The following is a 20,180-nucleotide window of genomic DNA, read 5'->3' as shown; positions in this document are numbered from 1 at the left end:
TCCCAAAGGCAGTTAGTACAGACAACTTGGGCCCCCCAATGTTAGGCCAACTACTTAGAACCATCGCCCCAGTCCCCCCATGATGTCAAAGCCTTGATTTTATGTGTTGGTTCTTGCTGTAAGCCTTGCATCCCACCCAGGTGGTGAGGCCAAAGGCATTCTGACCACCTGCAACGAGATCGCAGCCCACCCTAATCCTCGCGCCAGCAATCATCTAATCAATCCCCCGTTCGACATTAATATGCATAAACATCTAACTGATGCATCTTTTGGAAACCACCCCCCTATATGGACAGTCGCGTATATAGCACAATCAACAGTTTCTGTGACCAAAAAAGTGCTATGTAATCGCATGTGAATAATTTAATTCACCCACCAAATTATATTACAGTTCTGAATCTGTTGTGGTAGTCCAGGACAGCCATACCACTCTTCACCTGTTTGTCACTAGAACTCAGTCTGTGCCATCACTATATTAGTCAGTACCCTTCCTGTGGCCTGGAAGGATTAATGAGTGTCCGGCACAAAGTTGGAATCTTCCAGGGTTCCATCTAGCTATAGTATCTTCCCAGTCTGGAGGCAGGCTGAACTTTGACTGGCGTCCACTGAGGGTTTCCGAGACCTCATGCTCATCATGCGGGTGTTTGGGGGGTCCCAGTATTACCCGACTTCTTGGTAGACTGTTGCCTGCGAGGGGCATGGTCTAGGAACTCGAGGCAGCTATTAGCTTCTTCAGGGTGACAAAGAATAGTGCTCAACCCTCATGTTGTATTCTCAGGTTCATTAGAAACATGAGAACTTACCAATTGTCATAGTCCTACAGCCGCTTTTTTGTCAGGATATAGTCCCTGTGGAGGTCCTGAACCCTAAAGGTGTATTCTGGGAAGATTATGATATTCCTGTTCTCGAACTAGGGGAGCTCCCAGACATGTACATGCTGTAATATTGCATCCCTGTCACAAAAATTAAACAGACGGGCAATTATGGCTCGAGGTTGTGTCCCAGGCCTGGGCATCGATGCCAATATATGAGGGGTGCACTCAGTAGTAAAGAATTTTGAGGGACGCCTGGGCTTCAAGACTGTTTTTATCCAATCCTCTAAAAACAGTTCTTTAGACTGTCCCTCTGCCTTTTCAGGATATCCCACAAATTGAAGCTTGTTCTTCCTGGAACGGCCCTCCACATCCTCCAACCTCTCCTCCAGATGAGCTGCAAGTGTCTGAAGCTCTGAGACTGTTTTCTTGAGGGAGCACACTTCTTGTTGTAGTTCTGCGACCTGTCCCTCCACCTCGAGCCCTACCATTTCAATCTTCACCAGAGTGATCTTTCAGGACCCCTTGATTTCTGCCATTTGATCTGCCAGTGTTGGAGGCATTGTTTCCCCAGGAGGTGGTTGTTTGGCCTGTACCCCCATCGCACCATCCTGTGGCAGATGATGTGCATAATTGTCTATTTTATTGTTCTTCACTATTTTTGTAGGTTTATCTAATGCCATAGTGGTTGCCAAGTGTACAGAAGGCAAGACGCAATGGCCATGGTCCTTGTAGGCAAACAACCCAATAGTCAATGCAAACACTCCCAAAGATCGGCCGACCCCAGACCTGGGGTCTAAAAGTCAGAGGGGTCCAATAAATCCGCCCGTAGGACCAAGGCCCGTGACTTTTTTAATCCACCGACAGCCACTGCCACTTAAGTCCCTTCAACGTGCTAGGAAGACTTTCCCGTGAGTAGAGGTCAAAATTAAAATAGGCCTCTGACTCCCAACTGCTGATGGACTATCCACTCTGAATTGTGCCTTGTATGCTAATGCAACAAGAACAAGTGATGGACGGAATGCTGGACAATGTCAAACTTTCACCCCCAGTACAGAGATCTGGGCCTAAATCCATCGTTTTTTTGCTGCCCATGCCATTCCAGTTTGGACCCAGCCATATGCAAATCAGTCTTGACCCTGTTCCCTATGGGAACAGTCCAGCCCGAACTGCCAGGCCAGGTCTTCCCTGGACTGGAAACAAGCATCCTGGGACCGGTTTCGGGGTTTCACCCCTCATCAGCCAGGCTAGCTTGAATCCAGTGGCATGGGAAGCACGGGACCCACGTCTGGGCATACCCTTCCCACTTAGGCCGACAAATGCAAAAAGAACAAGCGATGGACGGAATGCTGAACAATGTCAAACTGAGGAACAGGGTCAAGACTGATTTGCATATGGCTGGGTCCAAACTGGGGTGGCATGGTGAGCAAAAGAGCGATGGAATAAACCCAGATCTGTGACTGGGGGTGAGTGTTTGCATTGTCAGCACTCCGTCCACCATCCTTTTGTGTTGCTAAAGTTGCCCCAAGTGGGAAGGGTATGCCCAGATGTGGGTCCCTTGCTCACTGTGCCACTGGAATCAAGCTAGCCTGGCTGAAGAAGGGTGATACTCTGAAACCGGTCCCAGGATGCTTGTTTCTGGTCCAGGGAGGACCTGGCCTGGCAGTTCAGGCTGGACTGTTCCCATGAGGAACAGGGTCAAGACTGATTTGCATATGGCTGGGTCCAAACTGGGGTAGTATGATGAGCAAAAGAACGATGGATTAAACCCAGATCTGTGACTGGGGGTGAGTGTTTGCATTGTCAACACTCCGTTGATCATCCTTTTGTGTTGCTTGTATGCTAAGGTCTGCATGCAACAGTTTCCAGTTTCAGGCACATTAGCGGCAGGGGCCACAATCCAATTTGCTCCCCTCCTGCCCGTAAAATCACCATTTGTCCAGTCCAGAAGTATGATGCGGGGGCATTAAAGGGGCCAGCATTGTCTCTGCAGTCCAAATGTAATTTAATTTGTTTTATGGCCCCCCAACCTATAGTGCTCGTATTCACAGAAGGCTCTGGCATGCACATTTCAGTCCAAGGAGGGAGGGGCTTCCATCACGGGCAAGATCCACGCGTCTCTGTAGCCCCCAAGCCCATACCAATGTAGATCCACTGTGCAGCACCGGGCCCGCAGTTCCGCATGAGCTCCTAGCTGGCTGATGAAAGGGGGCGTCCAGCATGCCCCGGGGCCTAGCTGCCTCTGGCTGACTTCCTGATTAGGCCCGGCCTGACAGTCTCAGCGGCTGCTGCTCTTGATCTGCGTGGCAGCGGGCAAGGCCTGGCGGTCACACTGCTTCTCACAGGCGGTGTTGCCCACTCAGCCAATCCAGATTCCCAACGACTGTCAGCACACTGCTCACCCCCGCGGTCTCACCACACAGCCTGGAGGCCCCACTTCTGAGTACTTCGGGCTCACTCTCATTGCGCTTGACAAGGCCCACCTTGAACCACACCTGGCCCAGTCACGAGGTGAGCCGCACTCTGTTGTTTATTGCGTTTTGCCAGGATTTTTGGTGGTTTACAAAGGTAGGGCTGATTTGCGGAGGCAATATCCTCTAGATGTTCATCACTGCGGGCGACATTGAGCAGATTAATGTTGGATTATGAAGGAGCAAGTGGGGACCTCCAGGGAAACGATCCAGTCAACTATCTTGCCAGGCCCGCCCCAAATCGTACAAGGTGAATGCTCTGATCACACATAATCATAATTCTCTTCCAACATTCTTAAAATATCACAGCAAACTCAACCTAAACCTAAGTACAAATGGAACAGGAAGATGTAGGAAAGTACCATCTTTCTTGTCATGTTACCCCCAATTTCTGTCTGTTTGTCATTGTGTTTTGCCTGTCTCACTGGGATCCTGCTAAGCAGTACCCCAGTGCTTATGCTCTCTCTACTTACCAAATTAGTCACTATAGTTTAGTGACTTCATATTCCAATTCCAATTGGCACACTGGACCCCACCTTATAAGTCCCAGCTGTATGGCACCTAGGCAACCAGGGCATTGGGGTTCCATGAGATCCTTATGGGCTGCAGCATTTAATTTGCCACCCATAAAGAGCTCAGACAAACCTTTCTTCAGGACTGCACTGCACACACTATTTCACAGCCATTGTCACTGCACTTAATTAACTTATAAGTCACATATGTCGAACCTTCATTTACTGAAGGCTAGGTGCAAAGTTACTAAGTGTGAGGGCACCCTTGCATTAGCAAAGTTGCCCCCACCTTGTTCAGGGCCAATTCCCTGGACTTTGTGAGTGCGGGGATACCATTACACGTGTGCACTAAATATATTTCAATACATATATGTAGCTTCACAATGGTAACTCCGAATATGGCCGTGTGAAGTGTCTCAGATCATGGAATTGTCCCGCCATTCCAAATCTGGTATTGGGGGGCCAATCCCATGCATCCTGGGGGCGCCACCATGGACCCTCAGTATTGCCAAACCAGCTTTTGACGTTTCCACTGCAGCCCCAGCTGCTGCTCACAGACAGGTTTCTGCCCTCCTGGGGACTGAACAGCTCAATCCGAGGAAGGCAGAACAATGCATTTTCTTTGGGAGGAGGGTGTTACACTCTCTCCCTTTGGAAATAGGTGTTACAGGTTTGGGAGGGGTAGCCTCACGGAGCCTCTGGAAATGCTTTGAAGGGCACAGATGGTCTACACCGGTTCAGAGACCCTCAGTCCCTGCTCTGGCGCGAAACTGAACAAAGGAAAGTTTAGTGACCACTCCCCTCTCCATCACCACCCAGGAGTGGTGCCCATAGCTCCTCCAGTGTGTCCCTGACATTAGCCATCTTGGATTCTAAGCTGTGGGGACACTCTGGAGACCTCTGAGTGGCCAGTGCCAGCAGGTGACGTCAGAGACCCCCCTCCTGATAGGTGCATACCTGGGTAGGTAGCCAATCCCCCTCTCAGGGCTATTTAGGGTCTCTCCTCTGGGTGTTTCCTCAGATTAAACTTGCATGACTCCTCCAGGGATCCTCTGCAACCCCTGCTTCAGCTTCTGACCGTCAGATCAACCACTGACTGCTCCAGGAACCGCTGTATTTGCAACAAAGTATCCAGGACGACTCCTGTGCCTACAACTTCAGCTCCAGCCAGCATTTGCAACAGTTTCCAAGGTGTGCATGCTCTGAGGACTGCCTGTCTTCATCCTGTACCAGAAGAACCGAAGAAATCTGTCATGGAGTGACAGAGTCACTCCCCTGTTTCTGCCGGTGCCCTTCTGCGACGACGACCGGAACTCTGGGACTTCTCTCCTGACGACGAGCGTGCTCCCTGGAACACTTGTGGTTGACGACGTTACCCAGATTGTCCTAAGGTCCAGCTGTCCAGATTTGGTGGAGGTAAGACCTTGACTCCCCCTGCTGCAACAGTACCCCTGTGCCCACGTCATCTCCAGCTCCTTTGGCTTCTGTGCACTTCTTCCAAGAATCCTTTGTGCACAGTATAACCGAGGTCCCCAGCACTCTGTCCTGCGACGCACAACTCTCTGACTTGTTCTCCGGCGATGTGGGACCTTCCTTTATTGTGCTGCAACTACCTTACTTTGCATATTCTTTGTCCCCATGTCCTGGGACTCCCGTGGGTGCTGCCTGGTCTTCTGTGGGCTCTCTACAGTGCTGAGAGCCCCTCTGTCTCATCAGTCTGAGTTGAGACCCCCAGGTCCCTCTTGGGTCCAGGCAGCTCCATTTTGATACATACTGCATACTTTCGGGAACCAAGGCTTGTTGGCGGAATCCAGTGGCCCAAACACCTTGCATCCAACAACGTGACGTGGGACATCTCCTGCACCACTTAGGAACCCGCAGCCACCATCTTTGGTGCTCTTCTGTACTCTTCTTCTTACTGGAGAATCCACTTTTGCACCATCTTCTAGGTTGGCAAGGGCTCCTGTCCTTCCTGGAATCTTCTGTGACTTCTGGACTTGGTCTCCTCTCTTCAGATCTTCATGTCCAGGAATCCACTGTTTGTTGATTGCAGCCTTGCTTGGTTCTGGCAGAATCTCTTATCACAACTTGTAGTGTGTCCTGAGGAAATGTGCAGTACTTTACTCCTACGTTCCTGGACTCTGGGGTGGGGTATATTACTTACATTTGGTGTTTTCTTACACACCGAGCGCCCCCCTACACACTACACTTGCCTAGGGGACAATTCGCGATTCACATTCCACTTTCTTAGTATATGGTTTGTGTTGCTCCTAGGCCAATTGCATTCTATTGTATTTTCTACTGTTTGCACTCTTCAATGACTGTTTACTTACCTGATTTTGGTTACTTGTCTATATATTGTGTATAATACTTACCTCCAGTAGGAGTATTGACTCTAAGATATTTTTGGCCTTGTGTCACTAAAATAAAGTACCTTTATTTTTGGTAACACTGAGTATTGTCTTTTATTATGTATAAGTACTGTGTAACTATAGTGGTATTGCAGGAGCTTTGCATGTCTCTTGGTTTAGCGTAAGCTGCTCTGCTACAGCTACCTCTAGACGGCCTAAGCTGCTAGAACACTGCCTACATTTCACTAATAAGGGATAGCGTTCTCACCGTAATACTTAAAATTGAATAGGTCAGTGGTTCTTAAAGTTTTTACTCCTGCGGACCCCCACTCAATCATTACTAGAACTCGAAGACACAGAATGAATCATTATTGGAATCAAGGGACCCCCACTGAGTCACTTCTGGATCCAGGGGAACCCAACCTAAGCATTTTCGATCATTTGAACCACAAAACAATACACAAAAATACAGAACCAAATATTCATCCGACAAACCCACAAAACTAATCATTTATTTAATTCTCAAACAATATAACAAAAGAAATCTATATTTTTAATTTTAATGGGAAAGTTTGAGCTTTTCTAAATTCAATTGAAGCCACTAATCATCCATACTACATTCTGTTTGATGCATTTGCACTGCTCTCAGAAATCACCTTAAGCATTCTAACATAATTTTTAGATTCCAATTTCAAATTCCTTCATATATACAGAATATTTTAAAAATTTCACCTTTACTTTTTTTTTTATACACTTTAATAATCTGTTAATAATATTTATTTTTTTAAGCCGTTGTGAAACACCTGGGTAAGCTTTGTGGTGCCTCAAGAGGTCCCACGACCACAGGACAGAACAGGAAAAGGTCAGATTTTATATTATGTTAGGTGTGACTCGTATAGTGCTCATCAGCTTCTAGTGTGGCACTGTGGCACACTTAACTATCCAGAGAAATTGCAGACTGACTCGCATGTTGTAAAAGTGTGCTGTTGTAGTATGAGATGTGCAAAGTGCAGGAGGAGAGCTTGAATTCCTAACACATGGTCCAGTCACGTTAAGTCGAATGTTGTGCTGCCTGTATGCATCCTAATGTTGAAGAGGTATGAGAGACATACATTGCACTTTATGCAGCTTTATTTTCCTTGAACATTGTGGTTTCTTTTGTCTGGGGTATATTATCCAGTTTTCCATTGCTATTCCCTATTCTGGTGGCTGCTATATCTTTACCTGGTTTTTCATGGGTATCATTTAAGGTATGAACATTTTAAGAGACTTGTTTTACAGCTTATGTGCAGTTCATTGACAGGGCAGTGGTTCATGCAGTCCCGTGTTGTAGTGTGGTCTGTTAATGTTTACAATAAAGCCAATTCAAGATAATTTGTTTGCAAGGTCTTCACTACAACGGTGGTTTTTCCAATTTCCTTATGTTGGTTGGGATAGAATTCTACAGATTGCTGGCGTGGATGGGAATCGGCACTCTTGTAGTCTGTTTTTTGAAGAATGTAGGAGCGTATTGGGACTTAAGATGACATAGTTGGATGCAACCTAAAGTATAGATTCGGTGATTGTCTTTTCCACATCTCGTGCCACCTCTAAACCAATTGAACAGAAATGTTTAGATGAAGGAGAATGCAGCATTCTCTAGCCAACCTCTGTACAAGGCCTGTTGTGATAATGTACCAGGAGTTCCTGTGGCTCTCACGGACATAATATTGATAGCTTATAAAGCATTGAGCCTTTAACCAGCCTTTTTAGAGCAATCAACTTCTCAGGGTTATTATAAGTTATATTTTTTCTTTCAAACTCATTTTAATGTTTTTACAGCTATACTTTTCATCTTTCCTTTTACACAGAATGAATTTTGCCTGTGTAATAAGTCCTGCTCATTCAACATTCAAATCTTTTTGGTTTCATTGTCTTTTCAGTGTTCTGACTACCCACTAGTGACGCATTTACGAGTACTGGATATTATATGTAGAGTTGCCAATACTGCCTCAGCAACTGAATTGGAACCCTCATGGATATGTATGTTCCACAAGTTTGAAATGCCATGATCTGCATGGCAGAAGTGTAGATATTCCTGTGCTCTACTTTGGCTTGTCATAGGGCCTGATTTAGAGTTTGGCAGATGGGGTTACTGCGTCACAAACGTGACAGATATCCCGTCTGCCATATTAGGAGTCCATTATATCCTATGGACTTTGTAATATGGCGGGCGGAAAATCCGTCACGTCTGTGACTGAGTAATCCATCCGCCAAACTCTGAATCAGGCCCGGAGTCTCTTACCTCCAGCCATGTGGATTTATAGTCTTTCTAAATCACAATCATAGTTAACTTTAGATTTTCAACTCTGAAGAAAGGTATCACGTGGGGCTTTAAGCAAAGAGAGGTGGTTTCACTGTGTAATGCTCATTAGACACTTGTGGGTGCCCCTTTTTGTGTGGGACAGTAGCCCTGAGATCTGCACAAGTCGTATGTGTAACTTTGCTTTATTTAAAATTAAATTGAACTAACTGATGTTTTCATTTTTTTATTTTTTATTTTAGTGACAGAAAAGCCAGCTATTAGCCATCCTTGGTGGTAAAAAAAAGTGCTGGGGCAACCACTGAAGGTGTTGTGACATTGGAGCAGAGGGCTACAACGTGAGGGCAGAAGCTCAGCTTACTCATAGGTAAGACTAAGCAGAAACATTCCTATTCCCACCTTTTCACTTATTTTTTATCAATTACTTCCAAATGGTAACGAAGTACTTCTCCTTACACATAGCATTAATTCAGACCAGACCCTGGTCCTCATCAGCAAAATGTTTTTTTCTTGCGTGTCCATCATTACCATATTAACAAACTGAAAACAATGACACCTTCACATTCCATCACAGTCTGCCTCAAATGCAGTATCTCAAGATTCAACAAAGTCTTTGCAGGTCACTTCTTTGATTTCTCAGGAACAGTGGTTTTAGGGGTGTTAACTCTTTCTGTGTCTTTTTAGTGTAAAGACGACTACATTTGATCCTTTTTCAGCTCAAATCCCATTCACTGCAAATGCAATACTAAGACCACTTTTCTCTGCAGCCCTCCTCTCACTAGCCCACATACTAGCCTCTTACATTCACTTCCATTCGCATTATTGTCTTCTCATCTCATACAACTATCCACTTTGCAAAAGTCCACTCCATTTAACATAATACAAGAACCTTTAAAAATTTTACTGTAGACAAACTGAAATTAACCCTTGTCACCATATCCAAATCAATGGTGCAGGCTTTCTGCTTGGTATGCTCTACAATGCTTTATGGCACATCACTGATAGATCCCTACCACCCTCTTCCGCTCTGTCAAAGGTTTAATAATCAAACCCAAACCCCCAGTACACTTATATTCCCAGGAGGGCAATGAGATCAAAAGTTAAATATGTAGGTTAGGAAAGCTGTGGCCCTAATAGCATGCATGCTAGCTCTTTTATGCCTCAAGAGAGTCCTGAGTAACCCACAAACTGAACATTACTGGAGGCGAGGCAACTTCTACCTAAAACTTATTGATCAACTTAAAAATAAGTGCCACACTCTCCTGAAAGTAGTCCTGCACATAAACCTGTGAAAAAAATCAATTTTATAGCGTAGAATACCTGAGCTGCTCACAGGGGACTCTTTTGGTTACCGTGGGAGAAACCTTTGACTTACAACTTGGAAGCAAAATAAAGTTAATTCAACCCCAATCTATTAAAAATAGTTTATTTTAATAATATCAAAGCTGCACGATAATGCGAATACTAGAATGAATGAATCATGCAAAATTAGACTTTGTGTAAACTGGTATGTTTAAATATTGATGTACATTTTGAATGCTACCTTGGATGTGAATTTGCATTCTTCTTTATGGAAGAAGTGCAGCATTTTTGTTTTTAAACTTTGATGTAAACAAATGTATTTTTAGTTTAATTCTGCACCACAGCCGCAGCAACAGATAATGCAAATACATTTTCAGTGCAGGGTAAGTCTACACAGTACTGTCCCTTCCTCTCAGATTGGGGATTGCCTTCCCCTCATACCGCTAGTATGACAGTGTTAGTCCACTAACAATCTGGACAGGGTAAGGTGATGGAGGTCTGTAGGAGACAGGCAGAAGAGCAGTTGCATTTTGCTCAGGTAAGTTATTCAGTTCGCCATCCCTGACTTCCTGGCAATATGGCTGTGGATCCTACCCTTTCGTCCTGCAGATTCCAAGTGAAATAGTTCCTACATTCACCTTCGTTCCCTTCTATCAACATTCAGTAATAAATGCATTGAAAAAGACTTACTCAAAAGCAATATCTATGGGCACCATGCTCCCAAAAACTGGATGTGGGTCACCACAAGTAATATATATGTATTCTGCAGGTGCATCCATCCCTTACTGTTCCGCTTTGCGAGTCTGTTAAACACTGTGACAAATCTGGAGACCACTTTGTAGGCCTCAAGAACAACACTATTACTCAGCATTAATAGATGACATTGCAACCAACACGTTTCCTCTATCCATGGTAAATTGGGGTGGCTGTCTACTCGAGCAGTTGGAGAGAGCTTTGGGACCAGTGCAAGTAATAGGAAAGTTATCTATAAAAGCCACATAATATACAGTATACCAGCTTCCAATCCCAGTAGCTGCTTCTCTTTCCCTCATGTATGTAAATTGAACATAATTAACCATATTTATTTATAGAACGGTTCCTACCACATAAAATCTCTAAAAACCACATTATACCCTCCTGTCTTATTAACTCTACCTTTCTGTGCCCCTCACATTGTCCTTTAGTCTCACAAAAATGAACATTATTCTGATTTCCTTAAGCAGGATGAAAAAATCAAATAATCCCATCATGGTTTAGTCCTAGGAGTCCTACAATAAACATATGGTGGGCCACTTGTACAAAACATTTTTACGGTTGCTAACTTTTTGCAACAGAATTTATTACTGAAAAAAGGGTTTTCATATATACCAAACCCATTTAAGAGACAGAAAAGTTTTACTGACACCTAAAATTGAACTGGGACTAAAAACGTATTTGGTACTTGGAAGGATTGTGTTGTAGGCATACTTGACTTGTCAACCACGCCCGATTGACCTATTACACCGCACAAATTACAACATAAACCCAAGTGTCTCCTACACTTGTCAATATCCTCTGGAATCTTAGACCACGACGGGTCCGTACATCACCAACCAACCACGTGGATAATTTTTTAGCACAAAGCGCCACACTCATATAAAGTACGCCAAATTCCCTACTCTCATACTGCGGAGTACGCCCACTCCCACTAAAACAACATTACCTGACCTAAAACCATACAAACTTCACAAATCACCTGCAATATGCTTAAGCTGAGCAAGCGCAAATTCTACACCACATATGCTAAAATGCCGAGAACATTCCGAACTCACTTAGGCAGCCTTCCGAGGTCCCAGGAAAGTCATGGGGAATTTAGAAACACATCATACCTCCAATTTGCATTATCTCAGAAAAACAATCTAAACAATAATTCTCCATCCTAGGGCCTCAAAGGGCCTAAACCATCCTCTGCTACCAGAACTGTTAACGCGTCCCTTTATGATAAATTATTACACATCGGGACTCGTTTTAGGCCAATTAATCTTTTGACCCTGTTGAGAGACACCTTAGGACGAGATAGCTAATCAACATGTCAATTAATACGTCAATAATGTCATCAATATTTATCACAGCAATGCATTTCACCTTAGTCAAAGACATTAATCAAACTCGAGACACCACCATGACCTTGCAGTCATGAATAACCACACCAGTTTAGTATGAATTTAGTGATATTTATTACCTATTGGTTACAGTACTACTAGCAAGTTTATTAGTCTCGAAACCAAGAAACACAATAGCATAGTGACAATATGGCAACTCTGATAAGATTTCATCAAAGCAAGAATCACAAACATTAGAATATAGCACGGCGTGAATATAGACTATCATTAGCAGAGTATATCAGCACATTGTTCAACAAAACATAGATTCAGTCATTTGTCTATTTGCGTCTGTTTAGTGAACCCCTCTCAACTAACCTCTAATTAGCATTGGCATGTTGGGCTTCATGCAAAACAATTTCGTAACACCAATTTGGAAAACATCTAACTATAGCTCCTGTCAAAGAAAAGCAGTTGGTATTTCATTGTCATATAGTTACCCTCCAAGATTGGTCAGCACTCAGGTTCTGTCTTCGTCTTCAGGACATCAGTTGATTCGCCATAAAAGAGATTCAGCTTCAGCAAAAGGGTAAAGGGGGTACTTCCGTCATAAGGAGGTAAAGTGTAAATGAGCAATCTAAGGACAGAATGGTTTTAAGAAACAAACAGCAAAGTCTCTATGCAGAGTGACAAAGTGTCTGGGTCACAGCAAATAGCATCAGCATCTCCCACTCTCCTAGTCTCCTGCTCCCTAAAGTCTAGTCTGATTTACTTCCTGGTGACAAGGGTTTTTATCCCCTTTTCTTTGTACATTCCCCTAAAATCTAATTGGACAAGGGGTTGCACCCCACTATCTTTAACAATTAAAAACACATTAGCTCATCAAATTTGTTGCCCCATAACAGTTCTCACGTATTTTATTGGTTCTTATGATTGACGTCTTTAGCGGGTGGAATGTACGGTATGATTTCATCGTCTTGTGGTCCTATGCACATCTTCGGTCAGTGGCTCCGTTGTCCGGACCGGTTTAGGCGACCTTGTTAATCTACACTGCTGCATTTAGCTAAAAATGTTACTATAGGCAGAGTGAATTTCATGAGAACCAATCTACTACGTTACATTCAGCTTCTAACTTTTGGAAAAAACAAGAGTTCATGTCCTTTAGCAAGTCAGCACAGTGCACGTTAGAAAAATACATTTAATATGAGAGTCAGGCAGCTAGGCCTCGACTCATGCTAACTAAGGCCTACTGCTTCATTAGCAAGAATCTAATACATTTTAGCCTTTCAACATTAATGTAGAATCACAATTTAATAAAACATTTAACCATTATTAGTCAGTTTCATTAGTCCCCGTATACATTGGCAGCCACTCCCTGTGGTCACATTTAAAGTGCACGTTTTAGCAAAACAGGTTAATACAGTTTCTGTGCGGCATTATTATACATTAGTTCATAAACATTTCATGTTAATATAGATTATATAAGCTACGCTCTCTCAGTCCCTCCTCTGATGACCTTTGTCATCACACAAACCTTTCCCTTTCAACCTTTCACTTTCAATTTTTCACCTTGCGCATGATGCGCATTTCAACATCTTGCCCTTTGTGTGAGCTTTCCCAAATTTCATTAAACATTTTCTCCCTTTCATTTTCTTCATTTCTTTTGCTTCGTTTTATCAAATTTATTTTAATTCTTTCATAAATTTTGCATGCTCCCCGTAATCCCAACAGACAAATCAGAACAATGAATAGACCCCCTAATATTTTTGCAAGTACCCCATTCCAAATATTACTAAACCAACTCCCTACTCTTGTAATTCCTTTCCCAACTTTCTCCCAAACTCCAGATTCCTTCAGCTCCTTTAAATCTGCACTATCTCTTGTTAGGTTAGTAAGCATACTTCTAATCTTTTTGCTATTATCAGGTATGAACGAGCTACAATGACGCTTGTTAAGCATCTTACAGACTCCGCCGCTCTTCGCTAAAAGAATGTCTAAAGCTACCGGTTTTGAAGAGTCATAGCTCTTTCCGCAGGAAGTTCAGTATCCATCAGGAGTATAGCCCCTGTGAAATTTGTCAGCATGTTATCCACAATAGTAGACCACTTTCGAATCTTTATGGAGTTTAAGATAGCCCCCTACTGAAGGAAATATGGCTCCAAATATGTCACCAACGACAACAGCCGCTGTCTCTCTTTTGTCTAGCATGTTGTAATTCCGCCATTTTAGGTATTTGTTTTAAGTCATCAATCTGGTAAATCTTTGGGAAAACTATTCCCAAATAACATGTCCCATACCATCCCTTAGGGAGATGGTAATAAGCATTTAGTCCACATTTGTAATAGATCCCAGGGATCGCTGGATCCAGTCCATTTAACATGAATGTCCATTTACTCTGAAACAAAAACACATACCTGCATTCACTCGTTCCCACAAATAAAGTGTCATGATCAGATTTCGGCCTATATATACAAAGCCTTCCTACATGTAAGGCATCTATAGCTAATTTGCCCTGCGTCTTTATTGCGGTGTAAGCATAATCATTTGCATATGTGAGTTTTTCTAGTCCTTTTTCCAGCCTTTCTTTCAGTGCCTTGCGTCTATCATCAGTGTGATCTAAGAAGCTTTTTTCTACAGGCGTTAGTAAGCAGGTCAAATTATTGCCGTGCGCATAAGCTGTCCCAAAGGTTAGTGTTGTCTCAAAGAAACCCCTGACTAATTTTATACTGTGTTCTCTAGCTAACTTGTTCAAAAACTCAATCACAGGCATAAAAGAAAACACTACATCTTAATTAGAGTAAAAATATTGCACATGTTCCTGGTCATAAAATCTTGTTAGCAGCAAACTACAGCTTATCCCGTATGTTAGAGGCAGACGATGGTAGGTGACCCCTTCTTGAACTGATGAAGGAATCTTTGGGCACACGTAACAGTTCCTCGCATCCATTGTATCAACATACTCATTCAGCAAGCGATAGAAGACATTAGTAGAAAGTTCCCCTTTTTGATATAGTTCCCTCATGCAAGTATTTTGTATCCTGCTCAAACTTTTCCCACGGTGTTAGTGTAGCAGTCTCAGGTTTTGAAGCGTTGTTAGTCACCTTTTTATCCAACCAAGGCAATCCCACAATCACACCTATAATTATTATTGCTCTCACAATACCTAAGACAGCACTTAACTAACCACTTACCTTACCCCTTTTGCTACTACCTCTAGTGTAAGCCATGATTTGTAAAGAATCAGATAGCAGAAGATATAAGACAAACAATCAACTTGAGGGCAATTTTAAAGCTCTTTTTTTTTTTTCTTAATGCAAAGTCTCTCTTTCTTTCTGCGAGTATTTACAGCGTTCCACTCACCCTAGGACCCTTTTGTCAAATCAGGTTAGCAGCTTGTCATAGTCGGTTTTCAGTGTCTATTCAGGTTATCAGTGTCACATCCGGTAATTTTCCAGTCTTTTTTCTCAGCTTTTCAGCTTTCAATTTCAATTTTAACACAGTCTCTTTCTCTGGTTGATTTCAGGTGCCGTAATATTGGCCTGGTACCTCTCGATCCAAACAGAACGCTAGGAATTCTTGTTGCCATTCAGATGTCATTGCATATGCCCATTCAGGACCTGCGTACCTTCTGTCCGCAACTCTTTTTCTTTTCAGTCTGCGTTCGCTTTGCAACTTTGCTTCACTGAGGTCCTCTTTCCTAGTTGTGTCAACTTCCTCCTCTATTGTATCACCTGGGATCACTTTCTCCCTTGCAGCTTGCTTCTTTAGCTAGTCGTCTCCTTTATGTGTTTTCTTTCTGCTTGGCCTTTCAGGACGTTGAACAGCACCCTCCTCTTGTGCAATGGTGTTTTCTCTTGACGGACCTGCGAGCGGCTCAGGAGGAGTTGATGTACTTTGACCTTCTTCTGCTCCTTCCCCTTAGTCTTCAGGGTCTGTAACGGGCTCAAGTTCAAACCCGTATCCGTCTACTTCTGGGAGAACCTCTCCTTGACTTGGTTCTCCTGCTGGCTCTGCTGAGATAGGCTCACCGTCACCTCTATCGAATTCGTTTACTGTTTGAGGGTCTAAGCCGTCCTCAGTGGGCTCTCCTTTATACACAGTTCCCCTTTGAATACTCTCCGGCCCTGAGACTTCCTTCTCTGCAGTTGCTGTTTGGGACACTTCAAGTTCCTCATCAGTCGGACACGTCACCTTCTTTGTGTGACTGGCATGTATCCAGTTTGGAACACCTGCGCATTTCACAGCAGTGGTTGTTGTCAGTATTACTTGATATGGCCCCTTCCAACGCAGCTCCAAACAGGACTTCCTCACGTGTTTCTTGACAACCACCCAGTCACCAGCTTGCAGGGTGTGACCTGGATCACTGATCGGTGGCAATGTGTTAGGCTCCACCTGGTGAGAAAAAGAGCGGACCACATCAGCCAGACCCTTGCAGTAGTCCAACACCATATCATCCGTGATATTCACAAGAGCATTTGCAGGTACTGCGGGCAACCTCATAGCTCTGCCCATCAAAATCTCATGGGGGGATAGTCCTGTCTTCTTATCAGGTGTGTTTCTCATTGACATCAGCACTTAGGGCAATGCATCTGGCCATTTCATATTGGTAGCTGCACACATTTTTGCCATTCTCGACTTCAAGGCACCATTCATCTGTTCCACTAGTCCTGATGCTTCAGGGCAGTAGCTACAATGCAGCTTCTGCTCAATGTCCAATGCAGCACACTAGAGCTTAGTCACCTCCTTGTCGAAGTGTCTGCCCCTATCTGATTCTAAAGAGACCAGAAATCTGAACCGTGGTATTAATTCTCTAAGCAACAGCTTTGCTACTGTGAGACTGTCATTTCTACGTGTAGGGTAGGCTTCAATCCAGTGACTGAAAATGCACACAATCGCCAACACGTACCTCAAGCCTCCACACACAGGCATCTCAATGAAATCCATCTGCATCTTGCTAAACGGACCTCCAGCTCTCCCTATGTGGCTCAAAGTCACCACAGTCCCTTTTTCGTGCATTCATCTGTTGACAGATGATGCACCTGTGACAGGTAACCTCTGCGGCTTGTTTAAATTTCAGATTGAACCAATCAATTTTGAATAATCTGATCATTGCGTCTCTCCCAAGATGTGCCTGTCCACGGTAAAGCCTTGCAAACTGTGATAAAAGACTGTTTGGCAAAACCAACTTCCCCTCCTCTGAGACCCACAAGTCATCAGATCTCTGTACACATTGCATTCTCTGCCAGGAGCATTTTTCTTCTCTGCTAGCATGGCCCTGCAGTGATTTTAGCTCATCTAATGTATCAACAACTCTTAATGCAAAGTTCAAGCATGTTTCATTTTCAGTTTCAGGTAGTAGTTCCCACTGTTCCTTGAACGATATACAGTTCAATGCGCAAAACCTTGCGACGTGACCTGCATAGCCGTTTCCCATTGACACAAAGTCTTGCGACTTGACATGAGCATTGCATTTCACAACAGCAATTTCAAGAGGTAACTGAATCGCATGCAACAAATCCTTAATTTGTTTGCCATTTTTCACTGGTGAGCCAGAAGAGGTCATGAAACCCCTCTGTGACCATAATTGTTCAAAATCATGTACAATTCCAAATCCATATCTGCTGCCAGTATAGATAGTGACTTTCAGGTTTGCAGCTGCGTGGCATGCCTTAGTAAGGGCAATCAATTCAGCCACTTGTGAGGAATACACTCTTTCTAGCCAGGAAGCTTCTAGAATACCGGTGATTGTACACACTGCATAACCAGCTCTCAGTATTCCGACTGAGTCTCTCAAGCATGAACCATCGACAAACAAAATGTAATCATTTTCTTCTAACTGTGTATCCTTAATGTCAGGTCTGGGTTTGGTGCATAGTTCTGTTACCTCAAGACAGTCATGCTCTACTTCCTCAGTATTATTAATCTCAGTATTTTCAACAGGAAGTAAAGTTGCCGGGTATAATACGGTACACCTCTTGAGAGAAACATTAGGAGACCCCAGTATAATGGTCTCATATCTCGTTAACCTAGCATTTGTCATGTGCTGAGTGTTAGTTCTGGTTTTCAGAATTTCAACTGAATATGGAACCTTTACTGTTAAGGGATGTCCCATTACTATGCCGTCACACTGTGTGAGGCTCTGACCAACAGCTGCAACTGCGCGCAAACAACCCAGTAAGGCTGCTGCGACTGGGTCCAAGGTAGTTGAAAAATATGCTACTGGGTGGTTTGCACCTCCATGGACCTGTGTTAAGACAGACAAAGAACAAGCATCACGTTCATGACAAAACAGTAGAAAAGGCTTTGTGTAGTCAGGCATACCCAAAGCTGGCGCCCTGCACATGCACTCTCTCAGTTCCATGAATGCCTCAAGCTCTTCCTCGGACAAGATTATGTTACTCGGGTCATCCTTAACTTCCTTGCCTGTCAGTTTTATCAATGGTTTAGAGATAATCGAGAAGTTGGGAATCCACTGGCGACAGTAGCCCACCATTCCCAAAAACATCCTGACATCTCTCTTGGTTGTCGGGGGATTCATCTCCAATATGGCCGTCACCCTCTATTTTGATATTCTCTTGGAACCCCTTTCAATCAAGTGACCTAAGTACTTTACCTCTCTCTGACAGTGCTGTAGCTTCTTTGGGGACACTTTATGTCCATTCTTTCCCAAATGGTTCAGTAAGGCAATGGTGTCATACCTACAGTCATCTTTTGTTCTGGATGCAATCAGCAAGTCATCAATGTACTGCACTAGAGTCGAACTGAAAGGCAGTTCCAACGACTCCAAGTCCTTCTTCAATATCTGATTGAAGATGGACGTTGCCTCAGAAAACCCTTGAGGAATTCTGCACCAACTGTATACCTTATCCAGGAATTTGAAACTGAAGAGATATTGGCTGTCCTCATGAAGAGGCACTGAAAAGAATGCTTGAGACAGGTCCACAACTGTGAACCACTCTGCATCACACGGAACCTGAAACATGATCACTGCTGGATTTGTCACTATGGGGCAACACTTTACCACAATCTTGTTTATTTTTCTCAAATCCTGCACAATTCGGAACTTTCCACAAGGTTTTTTCAGACCCATTATTGGTGAATTACACGGGCTGCTCATCACTTCTTTCAGAACTCCTTGCTTTACAAAGTCTGCAATTATCTGTGATACCTGAATGAGGACATCTTGTGCCACGTGGTACTGTGGTACCTGAGGAAACACTGCGTTCAGTTTAACCTGTACCTTAACCAGTTCTACTCCCTTTATTAGTCCTACTTCTTTTCCTGTCAGGTCCCACACATTCTCTGTCACTGTTCCCTGCAACTCAGGCGGCAAGTCAGTCACTGTAAGCATTGGGAAGAGGGTAATCTTCATTTGTACTTTCTGTCTCTAGATCTGTAAATTGCCCATCGTCCCCTTCATCATCACTGTTTGTCTGCACTTCAGTTCCTTCGTTCGAACAGGTAATCGAACATTTCGTTTTGCACAGTAAGTCTCTTTGAGGTAGGGACACTGGACTAGAATCACAGACTACAAATTTATGTAATCCCTGGAAGTTGCCAATCTCAACTTGAACTGGGTCTGTAATCGGGTTTGTTAGATACTGATTTGCCACACTAACCACCCTTATGGTACGTCCTGAAAGTGGTAATTTCGGAACCTCTGCACTTCTGACTGTAGAGCGTGTAGCTCCAGTGTCAACCAAGAATGAAACTTTGTGACCCATCACCTTACCCTCTACAGAGGGTCCCCTCTGATCTACTTCTAGGGATGCTGCAAGCCTGCACTCCTCACTGTCAGAACTGTCATCCGACCATTCATCATTTATTCCATCCTCACCACGCAATGGGAATTGCTCTACTGTATTATTTTGACTCATCATTTGGCCTGTGACCTGCTGAGGAAGCATCACCTGTTTCTGTCCTATCGGAGCTAATGGTAATTGCATTTGCTGTCTAGGTACCATGGGAACCTGCTGTTGTACCTGCTGCACTTGTGCTGGTTGAACACGCGCCATTTGTATTTGCTGCATGGGCTGTAACCCCTGCATCTGAACCATATTATTCTGGAAATTCTTATTTTGGCCCCTCACCTTTGGACCCCTCACATTTTGAAATGTACCGACATCATTGCTTTGTTGAACAACACCATCCTGCACTACATTTGGGAATTCCTGCTTCCAATGCCCCACGCCCCCACATGCGTGACATGGTGACATCTTTTTCATCCCCTGTGCATCATTTTGAACCACTACAGTATTCAAGTCTGGACCGCGATTCACAAAACCTCGACCTCGGCCTCTCGGCTGTGCCTGAAACATGCCATTCCCTTGCGGTTGCTGCTGTATCATC

General features: G+C 43.8%; 1 protein-coding gene across 4 annotated transcripts in view; it reads left to right on the top strand.

The window, feature by feature from the left end:
• Window positions 1–20,180, top strand: part of ZNF511 (zinc finger protein 511) — a 188,436-nt gene that overhangs the window by 19,952 nt on the left and 148,304 nt on the right. For all 4 annotated transcript variants that reach the window (XR_011205022.1, XM_069240643.1, XM_069240642.1 and 1 more), the window contains one exon: window positions 8,691–8,815. The gene's annotated coding sequence lies outside the window, so the exon portion shown is untranslated. The remainder of the gene's footprint in view (window positions 1–8,690; window positions 8,816–20,180) is intronic.

The sequence above is a fragment of the Pleurodeles waltl genome, chromosome 6, assembly GCF_031143425.1.
Source record: "Pleurodeles waltl isolate 20211129_DDA chromosome 6, aPleWal1.hap1.20221129, whole genome shotgun sequence".
In the NCBI taxonomy this organism is placed as follows: Eukaryota; Metazoa; Chordata; class Amphibia; order Caudata; family Salamandridae; genus Pleurodeles; species Pleurodeles waltl.
The sequence above is the reverse complement of the archived record's forward strand: the minus strand, read 5'-3'. Positions and strand labels throughout refer to the sequence as shown.